Source organism: Camelus dromedarius, chromosome 23 (genome assembly GCF_036321535.1).
Source record: "Camelus dromedarius isolate mCamDro1 chromosome 23, mCamDro1.pat, whole genome shotgun sequence".
NCBI classification, from domain to species: Eukaryota; Metazoa; Chordata; class Mammalia; order Artiodactyla; family Camelidae; genus Camelus; species Camelus dromedarius.
Window position 1 is genome coordinate 26875869 of NC_087458.1, and position 16898 is coordinate 26892766.

General features: G+C 44.3%; 1 long non-coding RNA gene across 2 annotated transcripts in view; it reads right to left on the reverse strand.

Moving 5' to 3' along the window:
- The window catches only part of LOC135318944 (uncharacterized), a 37267-nt gene that overhangs the window by 13460 nt on the left and 6909 nt on the right, over nucleotides 1-16898 (reverse strand). The window contains exon 4 of one of the 2 annotated variants that reach the window (XR_010377416.1): nucleotides 13984-15009. The exons of the other annotated variant lie outside the window; for it this stretch is intronic. This is a non-coding gene — a long non-coding RNA (uncharacterized LOC135318944). Of the gene's footprint in view, nucleotides 1-13983; nucleotides 15010-16898 lie in introns of those variants that run through there. 2 annotated transcript variants of the gene reach the window in all.

Consider the following 16898-nt stretch of genomic DNA (forward strand, 5'->3'; position numbering starts at 1 on the left):
AAGGGACTAAGGCTCAGGTGAAGGGAGGGAACCACTCAAGGCCCCACCGCTATTAAATATCCGACCCAGCTGGAGGAACAGGGATTCCAGCCCAAGGCTGAAGTCTATTTCTTTAACCGTTTGCAAAATAATGCAGCTCTCCACAAGGTGAATGCTTGCCAATATTTTTTCTACTCCCCAAAATAGTGTTTTCTAAGCTGAAACAGACAACCATTGATTAAACCCAGCAGCCCTCATTAATCAGATTCTTGAGTGAAAAATAAAACAGCAGGTTCCAGCATTTTTATTCTTAGCTCCCTTACTAGGAGAAAGGAGAGGAGAGGGGAACGGAGGGAAACCAGCGTCGAAACCCAAGATGAGCGATTTACATCCATCTTTCTGCCTCCCTTACCAGCTGCCCCCGCCTGCCCTCAATGGCAGCTGGCTGACATTCGCAGGTTAGAATGACAGTCACCTGCCACGCGAGCCCTCTGACCGCCTCACCGGCCCATCACTGGTCCAGGTGTTCCTGCGGTTCTCGAGTACTGTGCCCAGGTTCTGACAGTGCTCCCCGCTGCCACACAAGTGCCAGCTGATGCATTCATAACTGACACCCCAGCCTTCACTGCTCACTGCTGCGAGAAGAATTTTGGAATCTCTGTGAGTTCTAACCTAGCCCTATTTTTCTTTTGTGCTGATTAATTCTGGAGAGCAGCGGGGATAACAGTAAGACATCTATCATCTTGTGGGGTTTAGAAGCAGCTGGCGTGACATTCTCAGCCAATATCAGTGCAAGCTGACTTTAATCATGATCTGTTGATCTCAGCTTCCAGGAATATTGCCTTGACGCATCATTCTATTCCTTCTTTATGCTGCATGCTCTAATGAAGGCTTTCTGAGTCTCACCATCTATACCCCAGGTAGGAGGAATGCTCCAACTAAATACCAGTGACAACTGTATATTCTGGGGGGTAAGGCAGAGAACTCTCATATAAGTGGAAAACACTTGTGTCTTAAGTCCACGGACCTTGAAGGAAGACAATTCAAGCTAAAATCTGAGGACATGAAAGTATTTGCAAGTGTTAGCAAAATCTGTGCCAAACAAATGTTCCATTTTGCTGAATTTCATCAATTTCTTCTAATAATGTTCGCTGAGTACTTCCACATTTTCTAAGATGATCTTCGGATTACCAAGAAAGCTAGTTGCTCTTTATAATTAATGGCAATCTGGATTTGTGAGTCTTCCTAAAAATTTCAGTTCTTCAAAAACTACTTTGAGTTCCTCAAAAATAAAACTCAGCTGACTTAACCACTATTCCATGAAAATTACAGCTTTTGATGATGTGAGGGGATGGCTTAGAAATGGTGAGCTGCTGTCCCCTGAGTCTGACAGAACAAGACAACCCTATTTCATTTGCATCTGGCATGTGCTTAAGCCAAATATTATTATTAGTGCCTCCAAATATTTTGCACATGCCCCCCCCCACTTTCCCAGAATGTCAGGCATGCTCCCTGTACGCTAGGCTGTAATAACAGAGAGACTCAAATGAGTATGATGGCTCAAACACATAGAAGTTTATTTCCTGGTCGTATAAAATAATAGCCCGAGGTAGCTGTTCCTGGTAAGTGAGCGGCTACCCTCCCAGCGATGTTTCAGGGATGCAAGTTCCTTCCATCTCAGGCCTCCAGCGTCCCCAGGACCTGGCCATTTCCTGCATCTAAGCCAGCAGAAGGGGGACAGAGTACAAAGAAGGCATGCCTGCTTCTCAAAAGCCTTGGTCCAGAACCAATAAATATCCCTTCTCCGTACCTCCCACTGGGGAGAACTGAGAGCTACATACTAGGGGTCTGGCAAAGCTGCCTCTGGCTGGGCAGCAGCTCCCAGCTACTGTATATTCTGGAAGGAAGGACAGATTTTGGTAAACAGCTAGCTGTCTGCCACAACTCTGTTTGTTGTTTCCTTTATTCAGTCACTCTTATTTGTTTATAAATGGTATACATACGTGTGTATATACATAAAGCATTATACTAATATGTATACTGTAAAACAAATGCAGAAATTAAAAAGAATGAGAAGAAAATCAGTTCTAAATAGAAATGCTGAATGCTCTTCCTGCAGCTCTTGGGGTTATCCCGTGCCTCTCCTGGTCAGGATGCACCCCTAGATTTATTGCTGAAGAGTCTAGGCAGTCCTGGAAGTTGGGGAGCGCTCTTCTAGAGAGTTTTGGAAACAAAGGACATTGCTCTCCCCTAGTCTTCCCTGTCTTTGTAGATTGTGCCACCCACACAGCCCCAAACCTAGAAATCCTCTTTGGTTCCTTACTGCCCTTCCTCTCCATATCCGGTCCCCAGCTCATGCACCCTCCCAACCAGATCCAGAATCCCTGCCTGTCTTTCTGAAGTGGGAGGACAGGGGGCAGGGCACAACCACTGAAGGAGTGACACAGCCACTGAGCACAGGAGCAACTGGTCAGAACCAAGATGGTGGAAGACGCAACTTCCTGTAGACCTTGAGCCTCATGGCGCACCCGCAGGCGCCATGGCAGTTCCCAGGCTGACCATAAAGGGTCGGGGTGGGGGGGGGGTGCGTTTCCTGGAAATCCTCACCCCACCCCCAGAGTAGTTGCAATAATCATCCTACTCGTTAGCATATGAAACTGCCAAGCCCATAAAACCTAACAAGTCTGCACCTCGTGGTCGCTCTCGCTCTGTCGTGCTCACCTCTGAGACGGCCCACGCTGTCTATGGCGTGTGTATCTACTTTTACTTTATAAACTAAACACCCCACACCTCTCACATTCTCTCCCCCTCACCTTTCTGAGATGGCCCACATTCTGCCCGTGGAGTGTGTATCTCTCCAAATACACTCACACTCACTTTACCAGGTCTTTGCTCTTTAACCCCTCCCTGTGCGAGGCAAGAAGCTATCCTCCCCCACCGCCATGACTCCCCCCCCCCCCAAGGCACTATCAGCTCTTATCTGAAACTCTCTCTAACCGTCTCTTGTCCTGAAACTCCACCCTCCACGGCACAGCCAGTGTGAGCTTTAAAACTTGTAAAGATGAAGTGACTGCCCTTCGAACTCTCCAATGGGTTGACCCTTCCTATCAAATCCAACTTCCTTATCCAAGCCTACACGGCATAGTAAGAACTCAATAAATACCTCTTGAATATTGTTCAATGTATGCATAGTTAAAAAAAGGTCTGAAAAACATATGCCAAACTGTAGTTATCTTTACTATTAATTTGCTCAATGGCAGCTTTTATAATTGAAAACAAAAAGTTATTTGCATTTTGTAAAGAAGAAGAAGAGAGAAGGAGAGGGGGAAGAGGAGGGAAAGAAGAAATGAGGACTATTTCCAGATAAATTCCACTCTAACCACCAACTATCATTTTTATCATTTTTATCCCCCCTTCTAATTCAAGCAGATTCTCGCTTACTTGCCTTGCAAGAGGTTCACAGTAAAAGATACTTTACTTTCCAGCTTTCTTTTCTTTTTTCCCCGAAGAACAAAACCCATGTAGGAGAATAGAGTTTGATGAAAGAAAAAGGCCTCAGGGGGCAAGTGAGTAGGGAACTTCCCTGTGAGAAAAAGAAATGGCCCTGGGTGAGGGGGAAAGAGAGTTTGGAGGGGGGACTTTGGAGAAAAAGGCCACGTGCAGCCTCGGGGAAGCCGGGAGGCTGTGTTCTCACTGATTCTCCCCCAGATTCCTCATGGGTTTCAGGGCCCCAGGAGCCAAAGGGACCACTTGGGCTCAAGGCAGCAGCAGTCTCAGTGAGGCCAGCACAGGTAACCATCCAACACAGCACGCCGGCCCTGCCTACGGCCCCCGACCCTTGGCACAGTTCGTGGGAGGTAAGAGAGGTTAGCCCAGAATGCAGAGGTTCAGTTTCCATCAGTCCATGAGGCTGGGTGTCCAGAGTCAAAATTAAGTTGATTCATAGAAACAGAAGAAATATCATAGTTCCTGGATAGCTTTGTGTCCTGAGATTTACATCCACTATTGTCTTATACGAAAATGTGCAAAGGATTTATCACCTTCGTAATTAATTATGATTCAATGTCATTACTATAATAACATCATTCTTACTCATGTGCATCCTAGTATGCTTTCATGGAGCAGGAGGGTGGGGTGAAGGGCGGGGGTGGATTGTGCAGAATTCTCCGGTGCTGTCCCAGAGAATGCATCTCATGCATGCGGATCAGCCGGCTTATGCTTCCGTGGGCAAAAGGCTGGGGACCGGTGTTTCTGCACCTGTCTCGTTCTGACTTGACTACCGTCTGTGGTTCACATCCCTTACCATGCCGACGCAGAAGCTCGGACATAAGGAGATGGCATGGCCCAGCAGGCTCTGGACTACAACTGTCTGGGACAGAAGTCAAGCCCTGCCAGCTCCGTAAGCTACATGGCATGGAGCAAGCTTCCTAACCCCTCTGTTTCCTCAACTGGGGATAATAATATTCTTACTTCATGGGGTTATTGTGAGGATTAAATGTGATAATAGTGTTAAGGTGCTTAGCACCGCGACTGTCACACGGTAAGTTCTATCAAATGATTTTTACTACAGGAGGCACTTGGAAAAGGCTGAATGAATGAATAAATGAATGGATGAATGAATGAATGACCTATCCTCCAGTGTATTAAGAACAGAAAATTACCCAAGAAATATGGAATGGGCCAGATTATCTTCCATTTCAGTGCTGTTCTGGGCCAATTACTGCTACATTTTGTTTTGCTACTAAGGTGCACACATTCGGTACTTGTCAGCCATCCTAAGGTGACAATGGGATACTACACGGGACACGCTGTCTTACTGGTGACCAGCAGCTGACATTTGGCAAGAACTTCAGTCATGATCAGGAATACTCTTTGTGGTTAAGCCCAATAATTTTCTCCCAGAAATGCTGTCTTCTGTGGGAGTCAATCTTGCAATTTTCGCCTCAAGTAGCATTAGAATAATCAATTTCAGGAATAGTGGGAAATCAAGACATTGTCTTCTTCTAGCAGGAGATTGTTTTAAACAACCCTCAGACAACAACTCAGCAGGGTGAACAGTTGGACAGCAGCCATTTAAGAACACTCAGGGCTTAAGGAATGGTGCTGCCAAATTCCTTTCCAAATACTCCCCAGAAAAAAAATTCTGTGATGAAAGAAAAATGATGCGTGTATGATCAATGGCCCTGTGCTGCCTTCCCACTGAAATTCAAAACAAAGTCACCGTCATGCCATGTTTTCTCACATCTCTGGGCCTTTGCTCATGCTGTTCCCTCAGCCCGGAATGTCCCCCACACCCACCCCCATAATCCTAGCAAATCAGGGGTTAGCAGCATGGGTTCAAATCCCAGCTCCACGTTTCCCTAGGTAGGTGACATTGAACATGTTATTTGACTTCTCTGTTACTCAGGCTCCTATGGGGATGATGCCTGTACCGACCTTGCAGGGCTTTTGGAAAATTAAGTAGGTTAATATGTGGAAAATGCTTAGAATAGGGCAGTTCAAGGAACACAGTAAGCACTACATAATTGGTGTCATTGTTCTTCAAATCCTAGCTCCAGCTTTAAGCCCTTGTGAAGGGTCTTCCACTCCCCTGGGCAGAGTAACACACCTCGTCCCCCACACTTGCACCTGTCCCTGCTCTGGTGTGTCTCACCTTCAATGACGACTGCCCACGCCTATGCCTGCATTGCTAACCTGCAAACGTATGAGGACTCCAAACGCCATCATTTTACCCTGGAGTCTTCAGGCCTTCCCACAGAGCCATGAACATGACAGGTGCACAATAAATATTTGGTTAACGTTATGAATGCATGAATGAAATGCTGCTGAAGCTTTTCAAGCTTCCCGTGCAGTCAGTGTCTTTCCTTGCACAAAACTGTTGAAGGGTTGCTTTTGCTGTGGCTGCTTCAAAAGTCAAACGAGGTGAGGTTGTGAACTATCTCAGAGTTTGTATGACAATCACTGGTATCACAAAAATTCATCATCAGCGCCATTAACAGAATGGATTAATGTTATTATGGAGACGGCAGAATGACTCGGCCCAGCACAGGTTATCTCTAAAGACGAGCCTCAACATTTGCCCGGAATCTCTCAAGCGCTGCATCCCTGCGGCGTCGCTGGGACGGGGACACGCCGCAGTTCCGAGCAGAGATGTGGCAGCGGTTAGTCAGGCTGCAAGTGGAGAAGGACCTTGGAATGTGATCCAAGGAGACACCAAAAATAGCAAGTCCCTCAAAGGCCAAGGGAATTTCCTTCTGTGAAAGTGAGAAGGGGACGGTGACGTGAGAAGCTTCCTGGTAGTGGAAAGAAAACATCCCGTCTGAGTTGGGCTGCAGGAGAGGGATCAGGGAAAGTTCTGGCCACCCTGGGAAGGCAGCGTGGAGCAGAGAGGAAGCCACCAGATTTGGAATCAAAATAATCAAAGCTCGGTTCTTCCACTGAGTGGAAGTCTTTCTCCTCCTTAAAACGGAGACTCAGATGAAGGAAATTGTACAGTGCGGTGTAAATGCAAGAAATAATTCTATAGCCCTGGGAAAGACTCATTCATGCAGGAACTCATGGAAAGGGCTCCCACCTTGAACAGAAGCCTCTCCATGTCCTCCATTCTAGGGTTTGAGAGAGATGTCTCTGCCTCCATTTCATTTAAATTAGCAACTTTTTAAGATGTTTAGAGGGACAAGAGGCTTGAAGGTTTTAAAGGTTTTATCTTGGGATAAAACATTTTATTAGAAATCTCCTTTTTTTGGCCACTATAGCTTTGAAATATTTGAAACTATACAGCATAATTTATGACCTATGGAGAGTTTTGTTTTGTTTTATCTTAAGAGCAGAGCGAACACTTAAGATGCAAACTGCCAGGGCTATGCATTGGGAGCTGGCTGCCTCTAGTTCGCGAGAACTTATTTTGCAGATCTCTTCCCAACTTCGTGCTTTGTGACACCACACGGGTAACTTGAACTTAGCCATGTTGGGTGCATTTAACCCTGGAAGTCGACAAATGCTATAAATTAGCTGTTGGGGTTTTTTTCTCTCCAAGACCTGACTTACCAGTCAGCACATCACTGACTGAGCCCCAAAGGACGCAAGTTCACCCAGTCAGCACGCTCCACTCCAAATGCTACAAAAAGGAAACTGCAGCCACACACACAGACACACACACACAAATCTCAGAGGGGGATACGACACTAGGAGGACAGAAAAACAAAAACAAAATGAAAACCCCTGTTATATTAGCTGCGGGTTCTTATCACGTGAGATTCTGGCAATGAGACATCTCGAGTTTTTCTTTAACTGAGAATAACTGTAATATGCTAGAGAATTTTGAATAAACCTTATCAAGAGCTTCAAATGAATATACTCAGAAGACATATTACAGCTAGAATTCAAACATCTCAATTGCACATTGAGGGGAATATAGCGATGGAGTAACCAGCTTATCAAAACAGGTAAGCTGTCATGTATCCCAGAGAACTAACAACATAGTGTCACATTTATAACCTTTCAGTACATGATGCTCAAATGAATGAATAGTCTTTGCTTTCTCTTACATGTTTTATCTATTCCTTTGAAGTTTAAATGGATTGTTCCTTTTCTGCTAGAACTCCAAACACTAAGCTATGTTCCCACGGCTGAGACAGGGGAAGAGAACCCTTCTTGCATATGTAAGGTTCTTGACGCTTCTCAACGCCTTTCTCATACGCAGTTCTCAATTAATTCTTACTCACACCCTCTAAAGTGCACCCATTTCCAGACAAAGATGTTCCTGGTGATACGAAAAGCTGTGGACTCTGCACCGTGTTGTCATTTCTGCGACCGGACACTGGACACTGACTATCATAGCCAGCAACCTTGCTGCCACTGGAATGACTACTGCAAAGAAACAAAATTTGCCACCACAAATTGTGTCTCTTTGGCATGAAGATTAATTTAGGATGATTATTTTTGAGACCCAAAAGAAGACTCAGGAAGAACCACTGACCTTCCTTCTAACAGCCTAAAAGAATGTAGCTGGAGGACCTGTTCCAGGAAGGGAGTTATCACCATGGATAACCATACTACCAGTTAGATGTTGCAGGTGGAGGAGAACCCGGGAGATTCTCTGTATCCCATTTGTCTCTGCATAGCCCGGCAAGCATTTATTTATCAAACTTTGCTTTTCCATCTCCACGTAAATTACCTTCCTCCCCTTTAAAGTCCCAAACCACTATGCCCAACCTCCTCCTTTGTCTTTAGCTGAAAATGGTATTTAAGATGAGGGCTTTGATCCTTGCTGCCACAGATGGCAGGATTTTGTTCTTTTATATGGCTGAGTAGTATTCCGTTGTATGTATGTATCCAGTCATCTATGGATGGGCACGTCATTAACTTTTTAGACTGAAGTAAAAAACATATACATGAAAGTGCACAAATCATAGGTGTACAGCTCTGTTAATATGTATGAAGTTCAGACATCAGCATAATCATAGCCCAGGTCAAGAAATACAACTTTTCAGTAGCCCCCCAAATTTCTCACTATTCTGATTTCTAGCCCCATAAATTTGTTTTGCCTGTTGGCTAACTCTATGTAAATAGAATAGAAATATCTTTTTCCAAAAAAAAATAAAATAAAATAAAGATGAGGGCTTTGGCCAATTTGGCAAGTTACTGAGTTTTGGGTTTCTACCATGTAAACATGTTATTTAACTTTTGTTTGATTTTCTCCTGTAAATCTGTCTCCTGTCAATTTAATTTTTAAACCAGCCACAAGAACCTAGAAGGGTAGAGGACAATTGCTTCCTCCCTGACACTACCTAACTGCCCCTGCTTCTTCACATCACTCTTACAGTCACAAAGCTTAGGGCAAGAGCTTTAAGTGTCATGTCCATGTACTAAGTCTCATGTCAAAATTTCAAGCAAACCAACATCTGGTCTTTTCTTGGCTTCTGGTGTAGGATGAAGACCCTCCATCTAGCAAGACTTACAAAAAGGTAGGTTCTCCCAACATAGGAGGGAGCTCAAATTCAGGACAGGTAACATTATGATGATGATCAGAAGCATGCATATCCTATTCACGGCAGCCTCTCATCTTTTGAGTCTCCTTCCTATGTTTGGGGAAATATCTAAATTATGAGTCATCAGCACTCCGACATCTGAGTCAGAATGCAAATTCCCAGCCTCCCTTGCAGCGCGGATTCAGGCACGTGACTTAGTTACTGCCAATCGGGGATGCCATCATAAGATTTTGACTCAGGAGTAAGCAACAAGGAAAGAAGCTCCGTGTGGACGTTCCATCTTTGCCTATTTGCTGGTGAGGGGAAGCAGACGGGTTTTTCACAGTGGCAGCAGCAGAGGTGACTATTTCTCGGGGACTACAAGGGTGTATTTCTCATGGAGAAGCCACAGCTGTGGAGCAGCAACAGTTTTCCACGAGCTTGTCAGCTTGCTTTGCGGTACTGTTCCTCGAGGCTCATCCTCAAGCCCAGTTGTCCAGTCCATGCAACAGTTCTGTGATCCACCCAATGTTTTTAAAATAAAATGCTTTTCCATTTCTTCAGCGGGAGTCAGCTTCTATTGCCTAGAGAACCCTAACACCGGAACTCTGACTAATACAATTATTTTCCTGTTTCTCAGATGTGGAAACTGAGGCTTTAAGAGGTTAAATTGCTCAAGATCACAAAGTTAATCAATAACAGAGCGAGGATCTGAACCAGGACTGTCATAATCCAAAACCCACATTGTAAAGCAGGGAAGTTATACCACAAGGACGTAAAACTGGTGAATCAGAGTTGACTTGTCGTTGCTTTTTTTTAAGTTAGAATAAATTACAGAAATACCTAGTTCTAACCTGAAGTTCTGAGAAATGAAGTGTAAAAGCAGAGGCTACAACCCAAATCTTCTGATCTGAAGTGCTTTCCATGGTACCTCTCATCCTCATAGTCCTGTTTCATTTTTGCTTTATATATTTTGAGATGAATTTGTAAGTGCAGTTGAGTTCAAGATGATTATACAGGGAGAAGAGTACCACTGTTTCTCGTGTCCCACATCTTCGTTCTGTATCCAGTGCCCATCTTACCAAACATATGCTTTGGTAGTTCTTTCAGCAAGAGTCTACTTTTTAAATTATTTGTTTATCGTTAAATGCCTTTATTTCCCCCTCATTCTTGAATGATAGTTCAGCTGGACAGAGATTTCTAGGTTGAACATTATTTTTCATCAACACTTTGAAGATATGTCATCGTCTTCTAGCATCTCTTGTGGCTGATCAGAAGTTTGCCATTGATCTACTCACCCTTCTTTTGTGATTAATCTGTTTTTTCTAGTTGTTTTTTAACATTTTTGTTTTACTTTAATAATCTGTAATATCAGCCCAAAGTGAGGTTTGTTCCTGTTTATCTTGCTTAGGACATGCTCTGACTTTCACTGTTAGGACCCTTGTCTCTCATCAATTCTGGAAAACTCCCACTCATGACCTCTTCTCACGTTGCCTCACCTCTGTGGGATAAACTGCTAGCTGCCCTCCAGCATCCATTTTTCTCTATTTGCATTGAGAACAGAACTATCAATTTTTGGAGATGGGGAGCAATACGGGTGGCACCTCGCCCTGCCTACCTAATGGCTTTGTGATATGAGAAGTAATGTGTGTACCTCCTGTATAGGGCTTTTAAGGAAATGGGCTTACGTACGCCTTTTCCCTTCCCTGAAAACTCCCCCACCGTTACCCCTGCCTAGGATGCAGACCTGAGGGCCAGAGCTAAAGAAGCCACGTGGGATCCTGAAGCAGAAGCCACAAGTACCAGAGCCACTGTACCAGTCCTTGACATCTGCACTCATAAGTGAGAGAAATAAATTTCTGTCTTGTATAAGCTCTATGTTTTAGGATGTCCTTTTTAAAGCAACTTCTATTATGTCTTAACAACTGTACCTCTGTTCTCTCCACTCCCCCCTTCCCTGATGCCTCCCTTAGCGTATGTGTTTGTGTGTTTGTGTGTGTGCCCACGCATGCATGACCTTCTCCTTCTAACCTCCATTTCTCCTTTCACGTTCCTATTTTTCTGCCTCATTAGTTCTCTGTCCTGCATTTGGCGTGATTGTCTTAATCTTTCTTCCCGTTCACTCGTTCTCTTCAGACGTCTGATGTGCTATTTAACACGTCCCTTAGAGCTTCTAACGTCAACAAATCCACTTTTAACTTCCATACTTTCCATTTACTTCTTTTTCAAATAAACCTGCTCTTTTTTCATAATAAACTACTCTTTCATTCTATTCCTTCCTTTATGTCTCTGGCATTTAAAAGACATTTATTTTACAATTTTTTAAAGTTAGCTCATTTTCCTCTTTATTTTACCTTCAAGTTCCCCTCCAGGGTGATTCATTTCATTTGCTTTGTAATTTTTTATTAAGACTTCATTTTCAGGATGGCTGGTTATCCCAATGGGTACCTGTGTGTTACAGAAATACCCCTAACACATCAGTTTGTTTCTGGTGAGATTCTGAGGGTTCAAAGGTCCTGGACCAATTTTTAGGATAACTTCTCAGGTTGAGATTCCTGTATCCCATAGGCTGTACACATCTGAATCCTGCATTTTCTCATGGCAAGGCCTGGGGAGCATTTACATTTTCCCACCCACAGCCTCAGACCAACTGCAAACTTCCTTCCTGCTTCTTCACAACAGCTGTCAGCGTTTTCTCATGTCCCTTCTTCGTGGGTGAGGCAGCCCTCCTGGGCTTCAGGACTTACTGACAGAACTCTGTATCAGGGCTGCCAGACAAAACGCAGGACACTCAGCTCAATCTGAATTTCAGATTCACAGTTTCTTAGTTTAAGCATGTCCCATTCAACTTTTGGGACATACTCATACTAAAAAAAAAAAAAATTACTCATTGTTTATGTGTAATTCAACTGTCACTGGGAATTCTGTAATTTGCTCAATCTGACAAGCCTAGTCACAAAGTCCCACCTAAATCTAGTCTGAGGCCACATATCCTTGTCTACCTGGAACTCAGGACCCCAGCCCCCAGAGTCTAAGGATCCACATGCAGCCTCAGAACCATCAGTTACAGTTATCACGCTGGCCCCGAGTTCCTTTTTCAGACTGAGAACTAGACCATTTCCTTTACTTTTTTCAGTACTGGTTGCATATAAATGTTTTTTAATTGCTGCCACATTTTATCTAGGCTTTCTCTGTGCCAGCGGTGGGCTTGTCCATGTCAACCGTCTGCCATTTGCCAGGAGTCCTTTAGCTGCTCATCCTCCAGCTGAACACTGGGTGGTGCCGTCCAATGGAAAGCCTGGAGCACAGAGGGTTAATTCACCCAAATTAATCGGAAGACAAAGGGATGTGCAGGAGCAAGTCCTCACTTGGACTCCAGGGATGCTGCCATCTCCACAAAAGGAATCTTTCCTACAGGATGGATTCTTCAAAGAGAGGCAACATGCCCCAGTTTTAGCTAAGTCTGACTTCCCCCAAACCAGGGGATCTGAGGATTTCCGCTCTATTTGGGAAGCACAGAAAAGGAAGAAAAATTCTGACTTTGCTGTAGACTTTGCTGTGTTTTATTCTCACTGAGCCCACTGAAGCTGAAAAGCTAGATGGCGAGGTAAAAATAGACAATTATTAACTAAAAAGGGTTCAAACCTGTGTATTCTAAGATCTTAAATTAGTTAAAACCTAAAAAAATGTAAGATACAGAGTCACAGGATGAGAAAATAAAGTACTTTTGTATTGAAATGTTTCAGAGAAAGGCCCCTTTCAAAATAGTTCCAAATCAAGTCCTCGGAACAGAAAAAGAGTATGTTGCTTTCACTTTAGATCTGGAAAATCCCCTGGATCAAAAATTCCAAAATCCTTTCCAGATATTTTTGGCTTTTTTTTTTTTTTTTTTTCAGAAATTCCACATCCTCCACGTGGTTTCAAGGCAGGGGCCAATCTGGCCTCAATCCCACATTCACCAAAGATCTCCAATTTAGGCTTCCGACCTAATCTCCAAATGACACCTAACTTTCTGTTCTTGTATTCTGTGTGTTCAAGGTGTTCACTTGCTCAAGATAAGCATTTAAAATACAGCACAATTTCGGAAACTCTGTTTTGGTACATCTATACTTTTTTTTAGTATTCCAGATGTCTTAAAAACTGATCCACGTCCTGGACATTCTGCCCCCGCTGAAAGGCTCTGCTGCTAATAATTCATTTTGCATAAGCCTTAAAGAATGTGCTTACTTCCCAAATGTCTCCTACCTTGGTATGAGTTCACAAAATTAAGGTATACATTCTGCTAAATAGGAAATGCTCATAATTCAGCGGAGAAGGGAATAATGCTTCTCATGCTTGTGTCTCAGCCCAGAACGTCTTTTTTTTGCATGAGTTCTTCAGTTCCAACCTCCACCTCCCCTCCATCTTTCCCTCCTCGTAGGTCTGTAGGAATCCCTCTAGGATAGGTCTACCCTGCTCAAAGAAAACTCACTGGATGCCAATCCACAGTATGGCTACTTAAACTCTTCAATTATATCAGAGAACCATAGGGTCTTCGTACATATTTGACTACAGAGTTACCCATGTAGCTTGGAAAACATTTGGAAATGGCACAAAAGCATAAAGAAGTGGAAATTATCTATACCTTCACCACTCTGGTAAGTTTTTCTGCATAAACTATCTTCGTAACACAAATGAAATCACACTTAACAAGTTTTAGAATTTGCTCTTTCCACGTGTCACCTGTTGTGAATATTTCCCCCCATATTCCAGCATTTTAGTGATGACACATTCCGTTAATTGTGTGTTAATTCATTTCACCAGTCCTTCATCTGAGGGCATTTAAATTGGGAGTTTCTCTCAACTCTGTGATAATTATCCTTGTAGAAAAGTTACTCTTGCAGCCAGCCCTGATGACTTCCTTGGAATAAATTCCCAGAAGTGAAACTGATAAGCCAAACAATACGCATGTTTTTAAGATTTGAGGTACATGTTGCCAAATGACCTCACAATACATTCATCAGGGCTACCAGTAGTGTCCAAGAGTATCTATTTACTTAATTTAAGGAACCTGGTATAAAGATAAACCAGTAAGTGATTATCTATCCTGCAAAAGTATTCTTCATTAATGAAAACGATTTACAATGTAACTTCTTTAAACACTGGACTCTCCTAGTACATATAAAACATTATTCAATTTAAAACATGACCAAGTTTCTGTAAAATTTTTCTGTAACACAATTAATTAAAAAATGAAACATTTCTCTGTCTGATTTTTTTTTTTTAATGGAGAGTGCCACCTGTCAAAGAACTCCTTCTCCGTCTGTCCTCATCCAGATGGAGAGGAGATGCCACGGAACAACACGGGTATTCTGCTCTTCCTCCGTCTGCTACTTCATATTCCGCTTCCCATCGTGCGCTGGATGAGCACGGCAGCCTGACACGGTGAGAAGCCTTCCCTGAAGACTGCAGCCCACACGCAGCCATCCCTCCACTGAATTCCCATTATACTCACTGTCTGCACCACACAATTAGCACTTTATTATATACTGTCTTGATCTCTAATTGCCTACACCACACAATTTAGCACTTTATTACATTCTGTCAGATTCTGCAATTGTGTCATGTATTTTTGTCTTGTTTCTCCGAGAAGATTACAAGCACCAGGGTGGCAGGGACCCTGTCTGGTCTGGCTTTGGCATTCCCCACAGCACCAAACCCTGCTGCAGCAACAACAGAGTGGGCCTTGGACAAACGCTGGCTGGTTTATCGGCTGGTGGGTGGGTTGGGAGACCGGGCTTCACGCCAGCATCTGAGTTACCGAGAACGTGCAGTAGAAAACAGAGAAGGCGCTGGGTAACCGGACGCTGGGCACCGTGGTCATTCCAGTCACTGTGCTGCAGTCCAACCTGCCTCGTCACCTAGCAAGTCATTTAGGTTCTGCTTGCCTAAGCTTCTCTTTGCATGTAGAACAGGGAAACCAAAACGTGTTACCAGGAAATTCCATTTTTAAAACTGCATGAAAAGCACACGTTTTTCATCTGAAGATTTCACACTGCAACATTCTCCACGGGAGCAGGCACTGCGTCATAGGGGGAAGAGGTCATGTTTTGGAATTAGAGAGACTTTTTAGCAGCTATGTGATCTTCAACAAATTGTTTAACCCCCTTCTCTCTCTTTCTCCCCTCCCCCCATCTCTCTCTCTCTGAAGCTACACCCTCACTCCTCATCTTTGAAATTATTCCAATGACTGTAATTACTTGTGATGTTACCACTGAGTGCTCATAAGCCTGCTGGAATATTCTTATTTTTTCCAATTTCTGCAAACGCCATGTTTTGAAGTACGTGTTCAGTATCGTTATCATCATAATAAATGTAATGAATACCTCTGTTTGTCTCACACACTAGTTGAAGAGGGTCTGCCCCAGCGCTGATTCACGGCTTTGCTTCTCAGAGAACAAAGTCAGGTAGTCATACAATTTCTTTACCGTTCTTGGGTGAAGAATCACTTGCCCTTAGTGGTCTAACACATGGCATCAGACTTACTTCTACTAACTAATAAGACAAGGGACACCCAATACCCAGCATGAACAAGCCTATGTCTCAGTCTGTCACTTTTACCTCTGCTGTAAGCGTGCAGGTGAATGGAGCATCGAGTTAACCGTCTCTCTCTGAATCAGGTTGTTTTTTCGATTGGCAGGTACACAGTAAAATGTAACTAGTCAAATAGTTGTTCAACATGCTATTCTCCTAAAACAAGGTCAAGTTTAAGCCTCTCCCAGGTGCTGCTCTGACCCTGGATCCTCTCCACCCCTGAGAACCCAAGGTGCCCAAAGACCTCTGAACGCGACTTTGTAGGATAGAGAACGCCCTTTAAGAACAGCTTCCCCCCTCCGCGTGGGCTGCCGGAGCACCCCTTGGGTAAAGATGAGCTGTTTCCTTCTGGGTATCTGTGCCAAATGACTGTGTTTGATTATTTTTTCAAAGGTATTTATCAAGGTCCACCATGTAACAGGAGGGCCTGGGTGCCGGAGAGACAAAGGTGCCTCCCACACAGTTAGGAACTCACACTTGAAGAACCCACAGTCTGACGGGGAAAGCAGACAGGCCAACAGATAATGAGCGCACAGTGAGATAAGTGTGGCCAGAACGTGGCCAGGCTGTCAGCCTGAGTCCAGCGGTGCCCACCATGAAGAGACAGCGTGGCCTGATGGACCTAAGGGGGCAGCTGACCTGGTTAGGAGCCGACCAGCCTGAAGGGGAGGGATGGTTTTGTGACAGCCTTGGGTGGAGACAAGACAGGAGGGAACAGCCCTGGGGTGGGGAAAGGGGCATGGGAGGGAAAAATTGTCTTGTCTCCGACTTTGGTTCCCTGCCTAAGCTCCAAAGACTCATGCCCAAGCCTGTGGATGGAGAGCCTGCAGGCAGAGAGGGAAGGGCTGGGTGAGACTCTGGGCACAAGTCATGCTGCTTTGAGACCGGGGTGGAAAAAATTGACAAAATAGAAGGGAAGGGGCTTCTCTCCACATTTTGAGGCACCAGGAGAGAGCAACCTTGGCTGAGAGTGGCTGACAGTGGCTGAGATGAGACACTGCCCCCCAGTGGTGTCATGGCAGGGGACACCAACAAGGAGCCGAAAGTCTCACAGGGAAAGATGCGAGGGAGCACATTGGAGGTCCCACCACACCTCCCAGAAAGGCTGGGGGAGCCCTGGAGGGAGGGCTGGCTCTACACCAGGCAGGTGGAGGCAGAAGGCAATGCGATGTGAGTTATTACCTTATAATCACTAAGATCAGAAGCATTACCCGCAGCGCTGATACGAAGGTAAAACCCTAAGAAACACAGGTTCTATGCACACAGAAGTTGTGTGCACAAAAAAAAGAGCACTTATTTTCTGGTCACAAGGTTAAGCAGAGTGATGCCAACACTAGTGAGCAGTGGTGCTGAGGTCCAGCAGGTGGAGAGACAAGA